This window comes from Loxodonta africana, chromosome 4 (assembly GCF_030014295.1).
Source record: "Loxodonta africana isolate mLoxAfr1 chromosome 4, mLoxAfr1.hap2, whole genome shotgun sequence".
In the NCBI taxonomy this organism is placed as follows: domain Eukaryota; kingdom Metazoa; phylum Chordata; class Mammalia; order Proboscidea; family Elephantidae; genus Loxodonta; species Loxodonta africana.
Window position 1 is genome coordinate 106,821,794 of NC_087345.1, and position 21,962 is coordinate 106,843,755.

The 21,962-nt window shown below is 41.0% G+C and overlaps 1 long non-coding RNA gene across 2 annotated transcripts; it reads right to left on the bottom strand.

The window, feature by feature from the left end:
- Positions 1 to 1,160: 1,160 nt before the first annotated feature.
- On the bottom strand, positions 1,161 to 20,204 carry LOC135231219 (uncharacterized). 2 transcript variants are annotated; one of them, XR_010321873.1, is made up of 3 exons: positions 20,028 to 20,204; positions 16,544 to 16,748; positions 1,161 to 11,184 (listed from the first exon to the last, which is right to left on the bottom strand). It is a non-coding gene; the product is annotated as an uncharacterized LOC135231219 (long non-coding RNA). The 2 variants fall into 2 exon arrangements; XR_010321872.1 differs by lacking the exon at positions 20,028 to 20,204 and adding an exon at positions 16,867 to 18,290.
- Positions 20,205 to 21,962: the final 1,758 nt, after the last annotated feature.

Here is a 21,962-nt window from a genome sequence, read left to right on the forward strand (position 1 = left end):
AGCCAAGAAAAGAAGAGATTTCTTGGGGTTTGGTTTGCACTGAATATTTATATGGGTGCTCTGGCAAAGCTCAAACTCTCCCTGGATCTTGCATCTGACTCATCATCCTCTGATCTCCAGTCCTCGGAACATGAGCCAACAGCCTTCCATCTGACCTGCAGATTTTGGAATATGCCATCTCCCACAGCTTCATGACCCAGAGCCTGCCATCTGACTTGCTGATTTTGAGTTTGTTACCCCTGCAACCATGCGGGTCAGAAGAAGCCTGCAGCCTGACATCTGACACACGGATAAGGGACTTCCCAGCCTCCACAACAGTGTTACCATTTCTTTCAAGTAAATCTCTCTCTCTCTATATATACATATATTTGTTGTTGTTAGGTGCCATCAAGTCGGTTCCAACTCATAGCAAACCTGTGTACAACAGAATAAAATACTGCCCAGCTCTGCACCATCCTCATGATCGTTGTTGTGCTTGAGCCCATTGTTGCAGCCACTGTGTCAGTCCATCTGGTTGAGGGTCTTTCTCTTTTTTGCTGGCCTTCTACTTTACCAAGCATGATGTCCTTCTCCAGGGACTGATCCCTCCAGAAAACATGTCCAAAGTACGTGAGATGAAGTCTCACCATTCTCACTTCTGAGGAGTATTCTGGCTATACAGATCTGTTCACTCTTTTAACAGTCCATGGTATAGTCAATATCCTTCACTAACACCATAATTCAAATTCATTGCCAGCTTTTGCATACATATAAGGCAACTGAAAGCACCATGGTTTGGGTCAGGCACACCTTAGTCCTAAAACTGACATGTTTTTAAGAATTTAAAGAGATCTTTTACAGCAGATTTGCCCAGTGCAATGCATCATTTGATATCTTGACTGTTCCTTCCATGGGCATTGATTGTGGATCCAAGTAAAATGAAATCCTTGACAGCTTCAACCCTGGTTTTATCACGATGTTGATTATACATATACTCATACATGCTTCCCTGGTTTTCCTCCTAAAGAGAACCCAGCCAAAGGCATTTTGGTACTGAGAGTGCTTCTAGAGAAACAAAATTGTAAGGATAAGTTTTCTGAATTGGTTCTCAAGTCTGGCTAGTCTTAAAGGTGCTGATGATACCACCTCCAGTAATAAACAGGGCACTGCTAATCCCTGGTGTGAGATGGCAATAGAAATATACAAAATATCACTGCCAATGGCTCAAATATTTATGAGAAACAAGGCTGTGGGTGATTGCATATTTGATACATTTCTGCAATTTTGTCACAATGAGAAATGTAGGGAGGCTGGTTGGTTGGTTCTGCTTTCGCTAGACAAAGTGGTGAAAGAAAAAGATGAGATCAAGGATTCAGAGTCCCAGCTCAAAAGCCTCATAAAGGACCCCAGAATTGCCATTTATGCCCTGAAAGAAAGCCTTATTTCTTGTAGTAACAAAGCTTATAATGCCAAAAAACAAACCCAAAGTCTTAAGAGTGGCTGAATTACAATGCCAACTGAATTCTCAACCTTGAATGGTGTCTGAATTTAAAGTGAGGGTATTGATTGGGAAGAAATGGGATCCTGAAACTTGGCATGGGGATATATGGGCAGATAATCTGTAAGATGGGGACATTGAGCAACTAAATTCCATTGAATCACTCCTGCCAACAGAACCAACCCTATTACTCACCTCTGAAGAGATTACTCCATCTTTGTCTGCTAAGCCACCCTGCCCATTAAAACCATTATCCTTTTCATGGCTATTTGATGAGATTAACCCAGCTGTGCCTGAAGAGTCTTTGCCTGAGACATTGCCTAAGATAGCACCTGGGGCATTGCCTGAGGCACTGCCTGAGATAGATGCCTTACAAGACATTGTTAAATGTCCCCAGGACCCACCCCCAAGATCAGGTTTTCTTCTAGACCTATAACTAGACTTAAGTCCCAGTGAGCCCCAAGAAGTGAAGTACAAAGCGCGACCCAGGAGGAGGTACACTATACTCAGAAGAACTGTTTTATTTTTCTAATATGTACAAACAGAAACTTGGGAATATGTGTGGAAATGACTATTACGGGAGTGGGATAATGAAACAAGCAACATAAAGTTGAATCAGTCTGAGTTTATTGATATGGACCCACTACAGATCCCTCATTCAATGTTTCAGCATGAGAGGTTAGGAAAGGATTTAATAACCGAACCATAGATTAAGCGGTTGCCTACACTATATCATGTTGAAATGCAAGACCTACTTTGGTATACTGCAGAAGGTATTCAAAAGCTCAGGGAAATTGGCATGTTAGAGTAGACTTATCAAGTTAAATCCACAGACCCACCCATGGTAAGCCAAAAGCAATACTGCATACCTGGAGGGATTGCAGATTTTAGTATCACCATCAAGGACTTGAAAGATGCAGGGGTTATGATTCCTACCTCATCCCCACTCAATTCACCTATTTGGCCTGTGCAAAAAAACAGATGGATTTTGGAGAATGACAGAGGATTATTGTAAATTTAACCAGGTGGTGACTCCAGTTGCAGCTGCTATTCCAGATGTGGTTTCATTGCTTAAGCAAATTAATACATTTCCTGGTACCTGATATGTAGCTACTGAGCTGGCCAATGCCTTCTTCTTGATTCCAGTTTTGCAGGAACACCAGAAGCAGCTTGCCTTCAGCTGACAAAAGCAGCAATACACCTTCACTGTCCTACCTCAGAGGTATATCACTCTCCAATCTTATGTTGTAATTCAGTCCCCAGGAAAATTGAACACCTTTCCCTTCCTCAAGATGTTGTACTGGTCCATTACATTAATGACATTATGCTGATTGGACCTAGTAAGGAAAAAATATCAACAACTCTATGCTTAGTGATAAGACACTTGTGTGCTAGAGGATGGGAATTTAATTTGACAATAAATCAGGCAACTTCCACCTGAGTGAAATTTCTAGGGGTCCAGTGGTGTGGAGCATGTCAAGATATTCCTTTTACAGTAAAGAATAGGTTATTAGATATGGCCCCTCCTACAACTAAAAAGGAGGCATAATGCCTGATGGAACTGTTTGGGTTTCAGATGGAACATATTCCTCATTTGGGTGTGCTACTCCAACCTATTTATCAAGTGACTCAAAAAGCTTCTAGCTCTGAGTGGGGTTCAGAACAAGAGAAGGCTCTGCAAGCCTGAAGTCTCTCATGCAAACCGCTCTTCCATTTGGGGCATATGATCTGGTTGCTTTAGTGGTTCTTGATGTGTCAGTGGTAGATCGTGAGGTTGTCTGAAGTCTCTGTCAGGTCCCTATTGATGAATCACAGTACAGACCCTCAGGATTTTAGAGCAAAGTCCACAAATCCCCTGCAGATAACCATGGATCACAAAGTCACCATGTGGTCTGAGCTGTCCATCATGATCTCGTTGTTGTCTGATCCACAGAGCCATATCAGACATGTCCTGCAGCACTTCATTATTAAATGGAAGTGGTATATAAGAGATCAGTCTCAAACAGGACCTTAAGGCACAAGTAAGTTACATGAGGAAGCACCCAAATGCCCAAGCTCCACACTCCTGTCACTTTACCTTCATTATCCCAGCCTGCACCTAGGGCCTCATGAGGAGTTCCTTATGATTGACTGAGGAAGAGAAAACTCATGCCTGGTTTACAGATGGTTCTGTGCAACATACAGGCACTACTTGGAAGTGGACAGTGGCAACACCGAAGCCTCTTCTGTGACCTCCACAAAGGGAAATCCTCCCAGTGGGCAGAATTTCAAGCAGTGCAAATGGTTATTCATTTTCCTTGGAAGGAAAGATAGCTAAATGTGTGATTGTATACTGATTCATAGGCTGTGACCAATGGTTTAGCTGGATGATCCGGGACTTGGAAGGAATATGATTGGAAAATTGGTGACAAAGAGGTATGGGTAAGAGACATGGGGATAATCCTCCCTGAATGGGCCAAAGAATTGAAGATATTTGTGTCTCACATGAATGCTCACCAAAGGGTGACCTTGGCAGAGGAGGATTTTAATAATCAAGTGGATAAGATGAAATGTTCTGAGGATACCAGTCAGCCTCTTTCCTCAGACGCTTCTGTAATAGCCCAGTGAGCTCATGAACAAAGTGGCCATGGTTGTAGAGCGTGTTGTTATGCATGTGCTCAGCAACAAAGACTTCCACTCACCAACACTGACTTGCCTATAGCCACTGCTGAGTGCTCAATCTGCTAGCAGCAGAAATCAACACTAAGTCCTCAGTATGGCACCATTCCTTGAGGTGATCAGCCAGCAACCACGCAGGTTGATTCCTTTGGACCACTTCCATCATGGAAATGGCAGCATTTTGTTCTTAGTGGAATAGACACTCTGGATACGGATTTGGCTTCCCTGCACTCAATGCTTCTGCCAAAACTATCATCCATGGACTTACAGAATGACTCACCCACCATCATGGTATCCCATGGAGCATTGCCTTGGATCAAGGAACTCACTTTACAGCAAATGAAACATGGCAATGGCCCCATACTCATGGAATTTACTGGTCTACCATGTTCTCCATCATCCTGAAGCAGCTGGCTTGACAGAACAGTGGAATGACCTTCTAAAGGCACAATTATGGTGTCAGCTAGTTGGCAATACATTGCAGGGGTGGGGCAATGTTCTCCAGAGGCTGTATATGCTAAAAAAAAAAAAACAGTGTCCAATACATGGTGTTGTTTCTCCCATAAGCAGGATTCATGGGTCCAGAAATCAAAGGGTGGAAGTAGGAGTGGCACCACTCACTATTACCCCTAGTGACCCACTTGTAAAATTTTTGCTTCCTGTCCCCATGACTCTATGATCTGCAAGTCTAGAGGTCTTAGTTCCAAAGGGAGGAATGTCCCTACCAAAAGACACGACACTGATTCCGTTGAACTGAAAGTTAAGAATGCCACCTGCCTACTTTGGGCTTCCCATGTCTCTAGATCAACAGGCCAAGAAGAGTTACTGTATTGGCTGGCCTGATTCATCCTGAATACCAAGTGGAAATTGTATTGATATTACATAACAGATACAAAGAACAGTATGTCTGGAATACAGGAGATCACTTAAGATGTCTCAATACTACCATCTCTGATGATTAAAGTGAATGGAAAACTACAGCAACTCAATTTCAACATGACTACTAATGGCCTAGACATTTCAGGAATGAAGGTATGGATCACCCAACCAGGCAAAGAACCATGACCAGCTGAAGTGCTTGCTGAGTGCAAAGGAAATATGGAATGGGTATGTTTTAGTCATCTAGTGCTGCTATAACAGAAATAACACAAGTGGACGGCTCTAACAAAGAGAAATTTATTCTCTCACAGTCCACTACACTAGAAGTCCTAATTCAGGGCACCAGCTCCACAGGAAGTATTTTTCTCTCTGTCGGCTCTGGAGGAAGGTCCTTGTCCTCAGTCTTCCCTTGGTCTGGAAACATCTCAGCACAGGAACCTCAGGTGCAAAGGATGCACTTTGCTCCCAGCACTGCTTTCTTGGTGGTATGAGGTTCCCATGTCTGCCCACTTGCTTCTCGCTTTTATATCTCAAAAGAGATTGGCTTAAGACGCTACCTAACCTTGTAGACCTCATCAATATAATTGCCATTAATCCATCTTATTACATCATAGTGATAGGATTTACAATATAGAGGAAAATCACATAAAATGTTGCTGTGATGCTGGAAGCTATGCCATAGGTATTTAAATACCAGCAGGGTCATTCATAGTGGACAGGTTTCAACAGAGCTTCCAGGAGAAGTCAGACTAGGAATCTTGTGATCTACTTCTAAAACCATTGGCCAGTGAAAACAGTATGAATAGTAGTAGAACATTGTTTGAAATAGTGTCTGATGAGCCCCTCAGGTTGGAAGGCACTCAAAATACAACTGAGGAAGAACAGCCTCCTCAAAGTAGAGTTGACCTTAATTAAAGACGTGGATGGAATAAAGCTTTTGAGACCTTCATTTGCTGATGTGGCATGACTCAAAATGAGAAGAAACAGCTGCAAACATTCATTAATAATTGGAACGTGGAATGTACATAGTATAAAGATCTAGGAAAATTGGAAGTCATCAAAAAAGAAATGTAAAGCATAAAGATCAATATCCTAGGCAATAGTGGGCTGAAACGGAAATCTATTGTCCATTTTGAATCAGAAAATCATATAGTCTACTATGCCAGGAATGATGAATTGAAGAATGGCATTGCATTCAGCATCAGAAAGAATGTTTCAAGATCTACCCTGAAGTACAAAGCCACCAGTGACAGGATAATACCTATATGCCTATGAGAAAGACCACTTTACACAACTATTATTCAAATTTACGTACTAAGCACTAATGCCAAAGATGAAGACATTGAAGATGTTTATCAACTTGTGGCAGTCTAAAACTGATCAAATGTGCAATCAAGATGCATTGATAATTACTGGAGATTGGAATGTGAAAGTTGAAACAAAGGAGGATCAATAGATGGAAAATATGACCTAGACAATAGAAATGACACTGGAGATTGCAGGATAGAATTTTGCAAGACCAATGACTTATTCACTGCAAATACCTTTTTTCAACAACATAAATGGTGACGATACACATGGACCTCACTGGATGAATGACACGGATTGAACTATGTCCCCCCCATATGTGTGAACTTGCTGAGGCCATGATTCCCAGTACTGTGTGGTTGCCCTCCATTTTGTGATTTTCCTATGTGTTATAAATCATAATCTCTGCCTGTGGTTAAAGAGAATTCGGGTGGGATGTAACACCCTTGCTCAGGTCACATCCCTGATCCAATATAAAAGGAGTTTCCCTGGGGTGTGGCCTGCACCACTTTTATCTTACAAGAGATACAAGGAAAAGGAAACAAGCAGAGAATTGGGGACCTTACACCACCGAGAAAGCAGTGCCAGGAGCAGAGCGTGTCCTTTGACCCAACGTTCCTGTATGGAGAACCTCTTAGTCCAGGGGAAGACTGATAAGAAGGACCTTCCTTCAGAGTCAACAGAGAGAGAAAGCCTTCCCCTGGAGCTGACACCCTGAATTTGGACTTCTAGGCTACTAGGCTGTGAGAATATAAATTTCTTTTTGTTAAAGCCATCTACTTGCGGTATTTCTGTTACAGCAGCACTAGAACACTAAGACAATGGAGCAAACAGGAGTCAGTTGAACTATATCTGTGGAAAGAGATGATGGAGAAGCTCAATATCATCAGTCAGAACAAGGTCAGGAGCCAACTGAGGAACAGACTGTCAATTGCTCATATGGAAGTTCAAGTTGAAGCTGAAGAAAATTAAAACGAGTCCATAAGAGCCAAAGTATGACCTTGAGTGTACCCTACCTGAATTTAGAGATCACCTCAAGAATAGTTTTGTCGCTTTGTACACTAATGACCGAGGACAGACAAGTTATGGGATGGTATCAAGGACATCATACATGAAGAAAGCAAAAGGTCATTAAAAAGACAGCAAAGAGTGAAAAGTCCAAAATGGATGTCAGAAGAGACTCTGAAATTTGCTCTTGAATGCAGAGTAGCTAAAGCAAATGGAAGAAATGAACTAAAATGGCTGAACAAAAGATTTCAAAGGGCAGCTAAGGAAGATAAAGTATTATAACGAAATGTGCAAAAACCTGGAGTTAGAAAAACAAAAGGGAAGAACATGCTCAGCATTTCTCAAGCTGAAAGAACTGAAGAAAAAATTCAAGCCTCAAGTTGCCATTTTGAAGGATCTAAAGGCAATGCAGGCAGCATCAAAAGAAGTTGGAAGGAATACAGAGTCACTGTACCAAAAATAATTGGTTGATATTCAGCCATTTCAGAAGGTAGCATATGATCAAGAACGGATGGTATTTAAGGAAGATGTCCAAGCAGTACTGAAGGTATTGGTGAAAAAACAAGGCTCCAGGAATTGACGGAATACCAATTGTTAAGAGTGGCTGAATTACAATGCCAGCTCAATTGCTAACCTCGAAAGGTGTCTGAAGGTAAAGTGAGGGCACTGACTGGGAAGAAATAGGATACTGAAACTTGGAATGGGGACATATGGGCAGATTTGGGTGTGAGGCCCGAGAAGCCGAGGGGCTAAAAAAACAGAAAGCAGGAGCTGAAGAGAAAAGGAACACAAAAAGCCAAGCTGCCTCAGTCTCAAAAGTTTCTCCCATTTGTGATGGAGATGTATAGCTTATGCCTGTTCTGCCACAGTACCTTTGGAACCAGATAATTCGTATTCTAGATTTTACAGATGAAGAGGAATTTTTGGATTTTGGACTTGGAGTTAAGACTTTTGCTATGATGCAGTGAATATATTTTGTATGTTGCAAGGATGTGATTTTGGGGGGGGCCAGAGGGTGGAATGTCATGGATTGAATTATGTCCTCCCCAAAATTTGTGCATCAGTTTGGCTGGGCCATGATTCCTGGTATTGAGTGATTTTCCTATATGTTGTAAATTCTGCCTCTACGATGTTAAGGAAGGAGGATGAGCAGCAGTTGTGTTAGTGAGGCAGGACTCAATCTACAAGATTGGATTATGTCTTGAGGCAATCTCTTGAGATATAAACGAGAGAAGCAAGCAGAGAGACAGGGTACCTCATACAACCAAGAAAGCAGTGCCAAGAGCAGAGGATGTCCTTTGGACCTGGGGCCCCTGCACAGAGAAGCTCCTAGTCCGGGGCACACTGATGAGAGGGCCTACACACACAGAAAGCCTTCCGCTGGAGCCAACACCCTGAGTTTGGACTTTTAGCCTACTTTACTATGAGGAAATAAACTTCTCTTTGTTAAAGCCATCCACTTGTGGTATTTCTGTTATAGCAGCACTAGATAACTAAGACACATGTCATGCTTGGTAGAGGGTCAGAGAAAAAAAGGAAGACACTCATGAAGATGGGTTATCACAGTGGCTGCAAAATGGGCTGAAGATTGGATGTTGTTTTATTCTGTTGTCCGTAGGGTCACTATGAATCAGAACCTTTTGATGGCACTTAACAACAAGAACATATAGCAAATATCATAGTTTTAAAATATAAGATGTAAATGTGGCTAGTGCATTTTCAGTTTACACATGTTAGTTGTATCATCTTAGGCACAAGTGCTGTTGCTGTTGTGTTGTTAGGTACCCTCAAGTCAGTTCTGACTCATAGAGACCCTAGGTACTACAGAACAAAACACTCCCCAGTCCCGCATCATGTTCACAATCGTTGTTATGCTTGAGCCCATTGCTGCACTCACTGTGTCAGTCCATTTCATTGAGGGTCGACCTCTTTTTCACTGACCATTTACTTTACTAAGCATAATGTCCTTCTCCAGGAACTGATCCCTTCTGATAACATGTCCAAAGCATGTGAGATGTAGACTCATTCTTGCTTCTAAGGATCATTCTGCTTATACTTCTTCCAAGACAGATTTGTTCCTTTCTTTGGTAGTTCATGGTATATTCAATATTCTTCACCACCGCCACAATTCAAAGCCATCAATTCTTCTTTGGTTTTCCTTATTTATCGTCCAGCTTTTGCATGCATATGATGTGACTGAAAATACCATGGCTTGGGTCAGGTGCACCTTAGTCTTCAAGGTGACACCTTTGCTTTGCAACACTTTAAAGAGGTCTTTTGCAGCAGATTTGCCCAACACAATGAGCCTTTTGATTTCTTGACTGCTGAGTCCATTGGTATTGATTGTGGATCCAAGTAAAATGAAATCCTTGACAACTTCTATCTTTTCTCCGTTTATTATCATGTTGCTTATTGGTCCAGTTGTGAGGATTTTTGTTTTTTTTTTTATGTTGAGGTATAATCCATACTGAAGGCTGTGGTCTTTTATCTTCATCAGTAAGTGTTTCAAGTCCTCTTCACTTTCAGTAAGTGTTAGGCACAAGTATGACTTTATAATTGTCTTTATTTAGAGATTGTGTATGGTTTAAGATGTGTACAGGTGCCAAGTTGACAAGATGTAGAGTGTGATGGTTAAAGTTGTGTGTCAACATGGCTAAGCCATGCTTGTCAGTGTTTTGGAAAATAATTTGCAATCATCTTCCACTTTGTGTTCTGTTGTGAGCACCTAATAAGATTAAAATTCAACCAGATCAGCAAGCCAGAGCCAATCATCCAAGGAAAGGGAAGTTTTCCTGGGGGTGTGGCCTGCATCCAATATATACATGGATGTTCTGGCAAAGCTCGCTCTCTCTGGATCCTGCATCTGACTCATCATCCTCTAACCTCCAGTTCTTGGGACATGAGCCAGCAGAATGCTGTCTGACCTGCAGATTTTGGGTTTGTCAGTTCCTGCAACCACCTGAGTCTGGAGAAGTTTCCAGCCTCATGTCTGACCAACGGATTTGGGATTTACCAGCTTCCACAACTGCAGGAACCACTTCTTTGAAGTAAATCTCTCTCTCTTTATATATACACGCTTCACTAGTTTTGCTCCACTAAACAATATAGCCTAAGACAAGAGTCATGTATAGAATTTTGAATTTTCTAGTAGCAACATTTAAAAAGTAAAAAAAAAAGGTAAAAATTATTTATAATGTATTTTATTTAACTCAATATATCAAAAACATCATTTCAACAAGTAAGGCAATTTTTTTTTTTGTACTAAGTCTTCAAAATCTAATCTGTATTTTCCTCTTAAAGCACATATCAATTAATTAAGACTTTTGGATTAACATGAAACAGAGGTAAAAGTTGTTAAAGACAGATGCAGCAGTAATGTATGGAAAAGCTTATTTTCTTTACCTAGAATGGAAAAAAACTCAACAGAAAATCTATCACTTATGGTGGATGCGGGAGTGTCATGCAACAAAAGTAAATATTGATTTAGCATCGGTTCACAAACATTTTGGGCCCATGACCTATTTATACTCTTAAAAATTATTGAGAACTGAAACGAATTTTTGCTTATGTGTATCAATACTTACTGTTAGGTGCCGTCAAAATGTACCAGAAATTAAAACTAAGAACTTTAAATATTTATTTTTAACTAATTTTAAAATAACAATAATAACCTGTTTGGGAAAAATAACTATAATTTCCAAACAAACAAACAAAAAAATTCATTGAGAAGGGTGGCATTGTTTTACATTTTTGCAAATCTCTTTGATGTCTAGCCAAGTGGAAGACAGCTAGATCCTCATATGTGCTTCTAGATTCAATCTGTTGTGATATGTCAAAGAAGAAAATTCCATACTCTGTTAGGAGTAAAAGAAAAAGAGTTTTATTGCAGAATAATACAACTAACCTCCCACCCACCACTCTTCCCCCAAAACATATTCCCTTCTATGGAGATGGCCTGTGGAGTGCTGCTCACCTAAAATCTAGTTTCCATCATACTTCTGTGGAAAAAAGGTCCTCCCACCGTGCCCTTTTATCTTTTCAAATTTCACCAACTGCATTACCAGACCCTTTCTCCAGGACCTAGTCTCTGAATGCAAGGTCTCTTCGTAACATTTCCAATGAAGCTTTCCAATTAGAGGAACACTCTATAATATGGAAGTTACAATCATAAGGAAATGGAAACTGAAAATATGTGTTTGAATTGTGTCAGTCTTTCTCAATAAATAGCTTTACACAGTTTTCTGCAAAATTCAGTGACTTATTAAAAGGGGATTCATTGGGAATGAAGGCCCCCTAGTGGTACAATAGTTAAGCCCTGTTATAACCCTGGCGGCATGGTGGTTAAGAGCTATGGCTGCTAACCAAAAGGTCGGCAGTCCAAATCTAACAGGTGCTCCTTGGAAACTCTATGGGGCAGTTCTACTCTGTCATACACAGTCGCTATGAGTCAGTAATCGACTCAATGGCAGTGGGTTTGTTTTTTTATATAAAACAAAATCACTCAATCCACGAAATAAAATTAAAAAAAAACCCAAAAAAACCTGTTGCCATCAAATCGATTTCAACTCATGGCAGCCCTATAGGACAGAGTAGAACTGGCCCCATAGAATTGCCAAGGAGCAGCTGGTGGATTCCAACCGCCAACCTTTTGCTTAGCAGCTGAGCTCTTAACCACTGCACCACCAGGGCTCCTGAAATAAGATTGGCAGCATTTATTCAGGAAAAAAAAAAAGGTAAATTAAATGCAGAGAGATGCCATCTCATATAAGTGAAAACTGATGACTCCAGCAAGGGAGCTTCTAACAAGAATGGATATAGTTCAAGGAACAAAAAATATATATATAATACAATCATTTCATTTGTTAGTCTTTGGTTGAGGTCACAAGAAGAATGAGTTAGGAGGTGGGAAATGGGCTTCTATTGGATGACTGTATACAGAAGCTTATACTGACTGATTTTAGGGCCTCAATTACAGAGGTTTTCAATCACAATTACTATCCTTTGGAAGGGGTTATAAAAACACTGGTTGATGTTAAAAAGTCCTAACCAGATATCTCAGGGATTTGTGATAACCGTTTGGTACCAGGATCTCATTTCCCAGAAACAACTTGTTGATACAAAATCCTTTTAGGAAGAGAAACTAGTTAAATGGGAGCTCCTAAAAATCAAACACTTATGCTTATCCAAAGATTTCACCAAAAGAGTAAAAAGACAACCTACAGACTGGAAAAAAAAATTTTGGCTACAACAAATCCGATCAGTGTCTAATCTCTACAAGATACTGTAAAACCTCAACAACAAAAAGACAAAAAACTGAATTAAAAAATGAGCAAAGGATATGAATAGACACTTCACCAAAGAAAACATTCAGGTGGCTAACAGATACATGAGGAAATGCTCACAATCATTAGCCATTAGAGAAATGCAAATCAAAACTACAATGAGATACCATCTCACCCCATCAAGGCTAGCATTAACCCAAAAAACATGAAATAATAAATGTTGGAGAGGTTGTAGAGAGACTGGAACACTTACACACTGCTGGCGGGAATGTAAAATAGTACAACCACTTTGGAAATCGATTTGGCGCTTCCTTTTTTTAAAAAGCTAGAAATAGAAGTACCATACAATCCAGCAATCCCACTCCTTGGAATATATCCTAGAGAAATAAGAGCCCTCACAAGAATAGATATATGCATGCCCATGTTCGCTGCAGCACTGTTCACAACAGCAAAAATATGGAAACAACATAGATGCCTATCAACAGATGAATGGATAAACAAATTATGGTATATTCACATGATGGAATACTACAAAACAATAAAGAACCAGGATGAATCAGCGAAACATCTCATAACATGGATGAATCTGGAAGTCATTATGCTGAGTGGAATTAGTCAGTTACAAAAGGACAAATACTGTATGAGACCAGTATTATAAGAACTCAAGAAAATCTTTAAACACAGAATAAAACATTTTTTGATGGTTACCAGGGTGGGGAGGGAGGGAGAGGGGTATTCACTAACTAGATAGAAGTCAAGAATCATTTTAGCTAAAGGAAAGGACAATACACAATACAAGGGACGTCAGCACAACTGGACTAAACCAAAAGCTAAGAAGTTTTCTGAATACAACCAAACACTTCCAGGGACAGAGTGACAGGGGTGGGGGTTTAAGGACCATGGTTTCAGGGGACATCTAGGTCAATTGGCCTAACAAAGTTTATTAAGAAAATGTTCTGCATCCCACTTTGGTGAGTGGCATCTGTGGTCTTAAAAGCTGGTGAGCAACCATCTAAGATGCATCAATTGGTCCCAACCCACCTGGAGCAAAGGAGACTGAAGAACACCAAAGATGTAGAGAAAATATGAGCCAAAGAGACAGAAAGGGCCACATAAATCCGAGGCTCCATCAGCCTGAGACCAGAAGAACTAGTTGGCGTCCAGCCACCACCAATATCTGCCCTGACAGGGAACACAACAGAAAGTCTAATGGAGTGGAGGAAAAGCAGGGTACAGAACTCAAATTCTAGTAAAAAGACCAGACTCAATGGTCTGAGACTGGAGGAACCCGGAAGACACAGACCCCAGGCTCTCTGTTAGCCCAAAACTAAAACCATTCCTGAAGCCAACTCTTTAGACAAAGTTCAGACTATAAGACATAAAATGATACTGGTAAAGAGCGTGCTTCTCAGCTCAGGTAGATATATGAGACTAAATGGGTAGCTCATGTCCGGAGGTGAGATGAGAAGGCAGGAGACAGGAGCTTGTTGAACGGACGCAGGAAATACAGGGTGGTGAGAAGGAGTGTGCTGTCACATCATAGGGAGAGCAACTAGGATTACATAACAATGCGTGTATAAGTTTTTGTATGAGAAACTGACCTAAATTGTAAACTTTCACTTAAAGCACACAATGTAAAAAAATAAATCTTTAGGGATGCAAAAAAAAAAAAAACAAAAAACTCTTTTCAGTTGTCTGGGAAACCTTAGGTAAGGCTGGCTCCAGGACCCTTTAAAAACATTTTTTTTAATTACATTAGTGTCATCAAGATACATTTCTTAGGCCCACTTTACACAAAAAGACACCTATGTCATGATTCCCTTCCTTAGAGCGTGTATCTTTCACATCTGGTTTAACTGCAGAAGCACACCCTCAGTTCCCATAAAAAAAAAAAAAAATAGCTGCTAGCAATTAAGGAGCCAAACAGCAGGCGTCTGTGAGAAGTCTGGGTTAACTTTGCTGAGAGCAGCTAGGCAAATGAAGAATCCCAAGCAGGCATGTAAAAGGACCAGTTTAATTCAGCAAAAAACTGAGTTTAATTCAATCATTTAGTCCTGGTCAGAAAGGCTTCAGGAACTTCTTCACAGCCCTGGGATGCTAAACAAGGTAAGCAGTTCCGCAGTTGGAAACCACCAGTTGCTTCAGGGTGAGAAAGAAGGGGCACTCGGTTCTGTAAAGATCACAGCCTTGGAAACCCTGTGGGGGCAGTTAAACTCTGTCATACACGATGGCTTTGAGTCCCAATGGACTCGAGGGCACACAACAACAACACTGGGAATCAGTGGGTTGTAGAAATCCGTCAAAACCAAAAATAATTTCTGAGCCTCAACCACGCGTAAGGCACAAAGCATCGGACCCTGAGAGAAAGCGCACTCCAGAATAAGAGAGATAATACAACAAAGTTAAGGGCGTTGTAAGCAAAATAGTCTCAGTGAAGCTGATAAAGGCTTTAGAATTATAAAATGCAGAGTTCCTTACAGAAGAAGTTCCACAGACTTCTGTCTCTCTCGCCAAAATAGAGTAACAGTGACCAGATTTACCCTCCTGCCTGAGTCAACTAAACAAACTAAAAAAGCAAACAGAAAAAAATACATGATTTATTCTCAAGACACTGGGTATCAAGCAGTGAAGGACAATGGTTCTCTAGAAACAAAATAAGTGAAAAGCCCCACGATTGAATCGAAAGCCCAGTTTACTGCCCTGAGAGTTCCGAGGATGCGGCTGCTCACACTGCCAGTGAGGCCCTAACCAAGTCACACCCTGGGCGCATCTCGGAGAAGGCGCCCTCTCTTTTCCAGTTTTTTGGCTCTCTTGGAGACTGTTCCTCCTTCATCCCAACCAGGGAGCGCGAAGATGTGCGGACAGAGGGGTTTTGGGGCGGCAGAACCCGCTGCTTCTCCGCAGCCCCGCGCTTTCCCACTCCCCTGCAGGCTCTCTCGTGTCCCTCCACCAGCTCCCAGATCCTCACCCCTGCAAGTGCCCGCCTCCACCTCCCGCCTGGGTAAGGGCGGGTCTGAGCGGCTTCTTCCCGCCAAGCCCGGGGGAAGCGGCTGCACCCCAATCCGTGCCGAGCTGGGAGGTGACTGTGGGAGCCCGAGCTGCGCAAGGCCAGCCCGATCCCCAGCCGGTGGGCAGTTTGCTTTCGGTTCTGTTTCCTTAGGTTTCCTTTCTCCGTGCTGGCGGCAGCACAAAAGGAAGCGGAAAGAAGAGTAACAGGAAAGCGGCTTGTGGTTCTTTAACCAAGCCACTGCGACTCCGACTCACGGCGACCCCATAGGGTTTTAAAGGTTGTAAATCTCTACAGAAGCAGACTGCCACATCTTTCTCCCGCGGAGCCGCTGGTGGTTTCCAATCGCCCACCTTTCAGTTCACATTCGATCCCTTTAACCACTGCGCCACCAGGGCTCCTTACATCTTAAAACCCAGCAGGGGAGAACCCAACTCTCCAGCTGGAGGCGTCTTTTGGGGGCATGCTGGATCAGGAGCGGGACAGAGAAGACTTTAATCCCAATTCTGGGGCAGGATCAGAAGGTTCGGGGGAACCTAGCACAGAGCAATCCCTCAAACTCATCCGTTCCTGGCAAGACAGAGGAGTCTCCCCTAAGGGCGCCACAGACGGGACAGGGCACTCCCCCTCTTTAGGGACAACCCCTGTCTCCACCACCCTTTCTTGGAATTTTGGGGGTGATCAGATTTCAAGGCTAAGGATCTACTCATCATGCTGTTTGATAAAAACAAATATGTATATATAAGAAGCCATTAGACTAATTGGGCTCCAAGACCTGACTCCCTACCTAAGCAAACGTCTGCCAACTCAGCAAACCTTACACAGCTCAACAAATAAGACTAAATAATAGGATTCAAACAATCAAGTGTTAGCTGACATCACAATAGGTTCCAAAACAACCAGATGTGAGCTGGCTTCCCTTACCTCCTTGCCTGATAAAAGCACTCCCCTTGGGTTCCAGGGGATGGAGCTCCCAGTCACTTTGGGTTGCTGCCTGATTTGTGCATCCCGGTGTGATTGAATAAAATCACCAAAAATTTCTTCAAAGGTTGAATTTTTCTTTCTACGAATTTGTCCAGTTGAATCAATGCTTACATGTTGTGAACTAGCAGGAAAACTCCGGCACTGTCTGAAAATAAAAGTAGGAGATTTATTAAGGCTTAAGGCGATTTGATCCGGGCCGGAATCAGAGAGCAGCATGGTCCACCAAAATGGAGCCAAGCAGACCAAAACTGAAAACACCAAACCTGTTGCCATCGAGTGGATTCCAACTCATAGCGACCCTATACGACAGAGTAGTACTGTCCCATAGGGTTTCCAAGGATTCACATTGCCCACCCTTTGGTTAGCAGACGAGTTCTTAACCACTACACTACCAGGGTTCCAAAGCAGTCCGAGGCATTACAATTACAGAAACATCCACATAGGGTAAAAAGAGGAACTAAACCATACGTTAAGCATTTACAGGAAAGTTAATGAATATCTTGTGATAATCACATTCTGATTGGATCTATGTTAAACAGTTACAGTAAAAGCTATGCATATTAATAGGAATTATGGAAAAGACTATGAATATACTAAAACATGTTAAGTAGCTTGCAGGATAAAACTATAAATTTTTTTTTTTTGATTGGTCGATACTTTATAAGAGACCATAAGTTTTAGTAAGAGTTTCCTTGGAACAAGTCATAAAACATTTTCTAGGATCAGTAAAGCAGAACTAGGTTCTGGGCAATAGCTAAGGGGCCAAGACCAATTCTGGCCTGTACTTCAGGCAGAAGCCTCTGTTACGTCAACAAGCATTGAAAAGTAACCGAACAAGCAGTAAAATGGAATCTGGATTTTACACCAAAGCTCAGGATGGAGTCAGGGCTCTAGCTGTAAGCCTCAACTTTCTACAAACTAAAACCAAAACAAAACCTGTTGCCATCAAGTACGACTCATAGTGACGTTTTAGGACAAAGTAGAACTGTCCCACAGGGCTTCCATGGAGTGACTAGTGGATTAGAACTGTGGACCTTTTGGTTAACAGCTGAGTTCTTAAGCTACTACACCACCAGGGCTCTACAAACTAAGTGCCTCAGATTTTAAGTGCTTACTCAATGTGTATTATTATCGATTTGTCCAGTTGGAGCAGCGCTTACATATATATTATTGAAACAAGACAGTAGCTATGGAAATCGGTGGTAGATCAAGATCTCAGCCCTCCCACCCCGATTATTTTAATCTTTGACATTATATATAATCTCCTGCACATGGTAATAATAAAAAGCAGATAACTTCTTTGTTGGTATTTTGTCAGTAACTGTTCTAACTCTTGAGAAACTTAATTAATCCAGGCTTTCATGGAAGTTGGGGTAACCTAGGCAGGCCATTGCCCTTAGGTGTCCTTTTGAACCTCGAGCCTTGAAAAAACTGGTTCCTAAAAACCATGTTTTAGTCAAACGATGACCTAGATAAACTAGTAAGATCTAAGATTGTTTTGCCTAGGACATTGTACTCTTTTTGAAGAATTTAATTGGTTTCAGAAAACAAACTCCAAAGGTCAAACTGGGAGTTGCGTAAGAGCTCCAAAACTGAGGCACCTGGCATAACTAAGTGGTTGACACAGTCTGAATCGAAACTTCCCTTTTGCCCCATATCCCCACTCCCCCCCTTTTTTTCTTTTTTCAGGATATGTGCACCAGCAACTATGTGGTTATGCTTACTTAAGACTGATAAAAATGTTCTGTTCTCAGAAAGAATGCTTGTAGTTGATGAATGACAATGTTGTGGTTTGTGGTTAAGCAAGCAATAAGAATGTTCCAGGAAGGGAATGATAAGAATATTCCCCTGAAAAGATGTTTGTGTAAGATTGTTCTCGGAAAACTACTTGCACACCTTGCCCCCAGAAAGTCTGTGATAGATGGAGGATTAACTGACATTGTGAAAAGTTCACTTGTGACTCATGTGTAAACCCAGTTCTCATGTATAAAAATCCTTCTCCCCTTTCGGACTTCGGAGCATTTAGCACTTTCACTTTAAGCTGCCCAACTGCAGTCGTTTTATTCCTCAATAAAACTCATTTCTTTCTACTCCCAACAGAGTAAAAAGTTTGTTTTGCTTTGAAAGGGCTATATTTAGGGTAAATCAGTAATTATTTTAATTGTTCTTCAAGACAATGCTGTATGAAAATCCTTCCTGACCACAAATTTGTTTATCAGTTCTGTTCCAACCCTTTTTTTCCATAGCAATGCTGGTAAGATTTGGTATACGAATTTTGGAAGTTCTTCTCATCTTCAGAACATTTTTGACACTCTAGTTGAAATATTACCCCAATTTGCAAATCTTATATTCAAAAAACATCAATCAATTTCTATTATTGACTTAATGCAATTTTTGTTTCAACACTCTTAAAGCCCAGTGCCATAGGAACATAAACCCCAAAAAAACCATGCCATCGAGTTGATTCTGACTCATAGTGACCCTATAGGACAGAGTAGAACTGTCCCACAGGGTTTCCAAGGAGCTTCTAGTGGATTTGAACCACCGACCTTTTGGTTAGCAGCCATAGTACTTAACCATTACACCACCAAGGTTTCCATAGGAACATATAGCCACTCTTCACCTAGAATTAAATGTTACAGTTGTTACATATACAAAGCTATGATAACTGTGCTGTGAAATACATAACACGAGTTACTGATCCCGAGCAAAGTTCGTTTGCTGCCAGAGCCCCTTATATGCTTACTGAAAAAAGGTGCCTTGGAAACCACTAGAGACTACATTTAGCAAATTAAAGGACCAGCCTATAAAGGAAAAAGGATTGAGGCTGATAACTATAGTTTGCTCTTCTATCTCCATGATAACATTGTTAGAGAGAATTTTTATCCATTCATCTATTTACTGTTGCTGAGGGGTAAAAATAGTTTTCAAATTGTTTATTTTACAACACAGGCACGGCCTTTAAATCAGAACTTTGTGCAACAGAATCACCTGTGGGGTGAAAAACAAACAAACAGAAAACCCCTAACAACAACAGCAACATGCAGAAGACTGTGAATGAGAAGGCCAGGACTGGGATGCACAAATTATCCTTACGAGCATCGAGCATCAGAAGTGAGAGCCTCTGCTTGAAGGTACCTAACCACAGAAGTAACAATAGAATGCAGCTGATAAAGCAAACGAACAAAACTTAACCTTAATAGAAGGCAACAAAGATAATATAAAATGCAGAAACAGCTGTGTGTGTGTGTGTGTGTGTGTGTATACATATGTATATATAACCTTGATGACATTTCAAAAAGCAAAACAGTAATGACTGATTATAAACAATCTAGCTGTCTATCTTAAGGGCAAAAGATCTTAGATTGGAATTTAAAACATGATCTTATATTTTTGTTATATACAAGAGAAACATCAAAATTACCTTCAGACAAAGCTGTATCATAATACTCCCCCACTTTAATTACATTCGTGTAATTTGTCACTGCTTATAAATACAAAAGGATACAGGTCTGCCGCCACATGATGCAGTAAGATGATCGTCTCAGGTGATAACAAAATGCCCTTCTGTAGCATTTCAGAAGTACTGCCTCAAGAAGCAGCTCCACCCTTTGACTATCACATTCAGGAAGTACAAGAAACCACATGCTATGTTAATATAAAAGTTTATTGGTTAAGTAACAAATGTTTTGCTATATACATAGAGAATACTAATTTTATTCAATAGTTTAACTCAATACCTATTTGGGAGGTCAGTTTTTGTCCTTTTCTATTTTAACTTGTGGGGTTTTTTTTGAACTGTAATGTAATTATTATTTTCTGTGTCGGTTATTTTTTGGAAATAGGAAAAATACCCACCCATTGTAAACATTATGGGTTATGTTTCATTATTACTTAGTTAAGCATTTCTCAACTTTTCGTTTGAGTAAAAATAGTTTTGTTTTTCAGCGATGGGTGTTGTCTTAGCCTAGGTTCTCTTGAGGAGCAAAGCCAGTGAAGCATACTAGATATATGTAGAAAAATTTATTTCAAGGAAATGGTCACACAATTGTGAGGAAATGGTCACACAATTGTGAGGAAATGGCTCACACAATTGTAGGGGATGACAAGTCCCAAATCCATGGGTCAGACAACAGGCTGAGGATCTCTGCTGGCTCACATGGTTGCAGGGGCTGATGAACCCAAAATCTGCAGGCGAGGTGGCAAGCTAGGCCTCTGCTGGCGAAGGGGGTTGCAGGGGTTGCTGAATCCAAAATCGGCAATTCAAGCAGCAGGCCAGAAACTTCTGCAGGCTTACATCCTAAGAAAGGACGGTCAGGTGACTAGAAGAGTACAGGGTCAAGAAAAAAAGAGTGAGCTTTGCCAGAACATCCATTTGTATACTGGAGGCAGGCCATGCCCCCCAAGGAAACTCCCTTTCTAACTGATTTTGGCTGTTTACCTCAGATAACAAAATGGAAGGTGGTTACATAATGTCTGCCAAATCACTGAGAATCATAGCTTAGCACAGTTGACACATAACATTAACCATCACAAGTGGCAACTTATGAATTTTTCTTTAAAAATAACAATACTGGATAGCTCTCGCTCTTCTAACATAGCCCTTGTTAAGAAAAGTCTCTGTGGGAAATGGGTAAGTTTGAGTGCTTGATGATGATGTAAAATTAATCATTTTTCCATTCTTTTTACAAATGCTCCCAAATTACAGGCAGACATATAAGAATCTGAGTGCAAAGCCTTGTATTTTGGCCATGTTTTTAGAGGTATCATCACAATGAATGTGATGTGTCATTCCTATTATATACACTGAGAAAAAAGAAATTAATTCATAAGCACAGGACTGCTAATTCCTGTAACTGAATTCAGAATGTTCCTGTCCTCATAGGATGACAATGTTCCTTTGTATATAAAGATCCAAAAACCCATTGCTGTTGAGTTGATTCTGACTCACAGCGACCCTATAGGACAGAGTAAAACTGCCCCATAGGGTTTCCAAGGAGTGATTCCTGGATTTGAACTACTGACCTTTTGTTTAGCAGCTGAGCTCTTAACTACTGTGCGACCAGGGCTCCTATATAAAGATAGGTTATGTAAAGAAGGAAACATCAAGGGACCTTTTAGGACACACAAATAGAATGTAAGCTCTTTGGCTTTTTAATAAAATAATTATTGGCAAAGTCTGTTGCTGTTTAATGCTCTCTTCAACTGAAAACCAAAACAAACCCAGTGCCGTCGAGTCAATTCTGACTCATAGCGACCCTATAGGACGGAGTAGAACTGCCCCATAGAGTTTCCAAGGAGCATTTGATGGATTCAAACCACCGACCTTTTTCAGTTAGCAGCAGTAGCTCTTAACCAC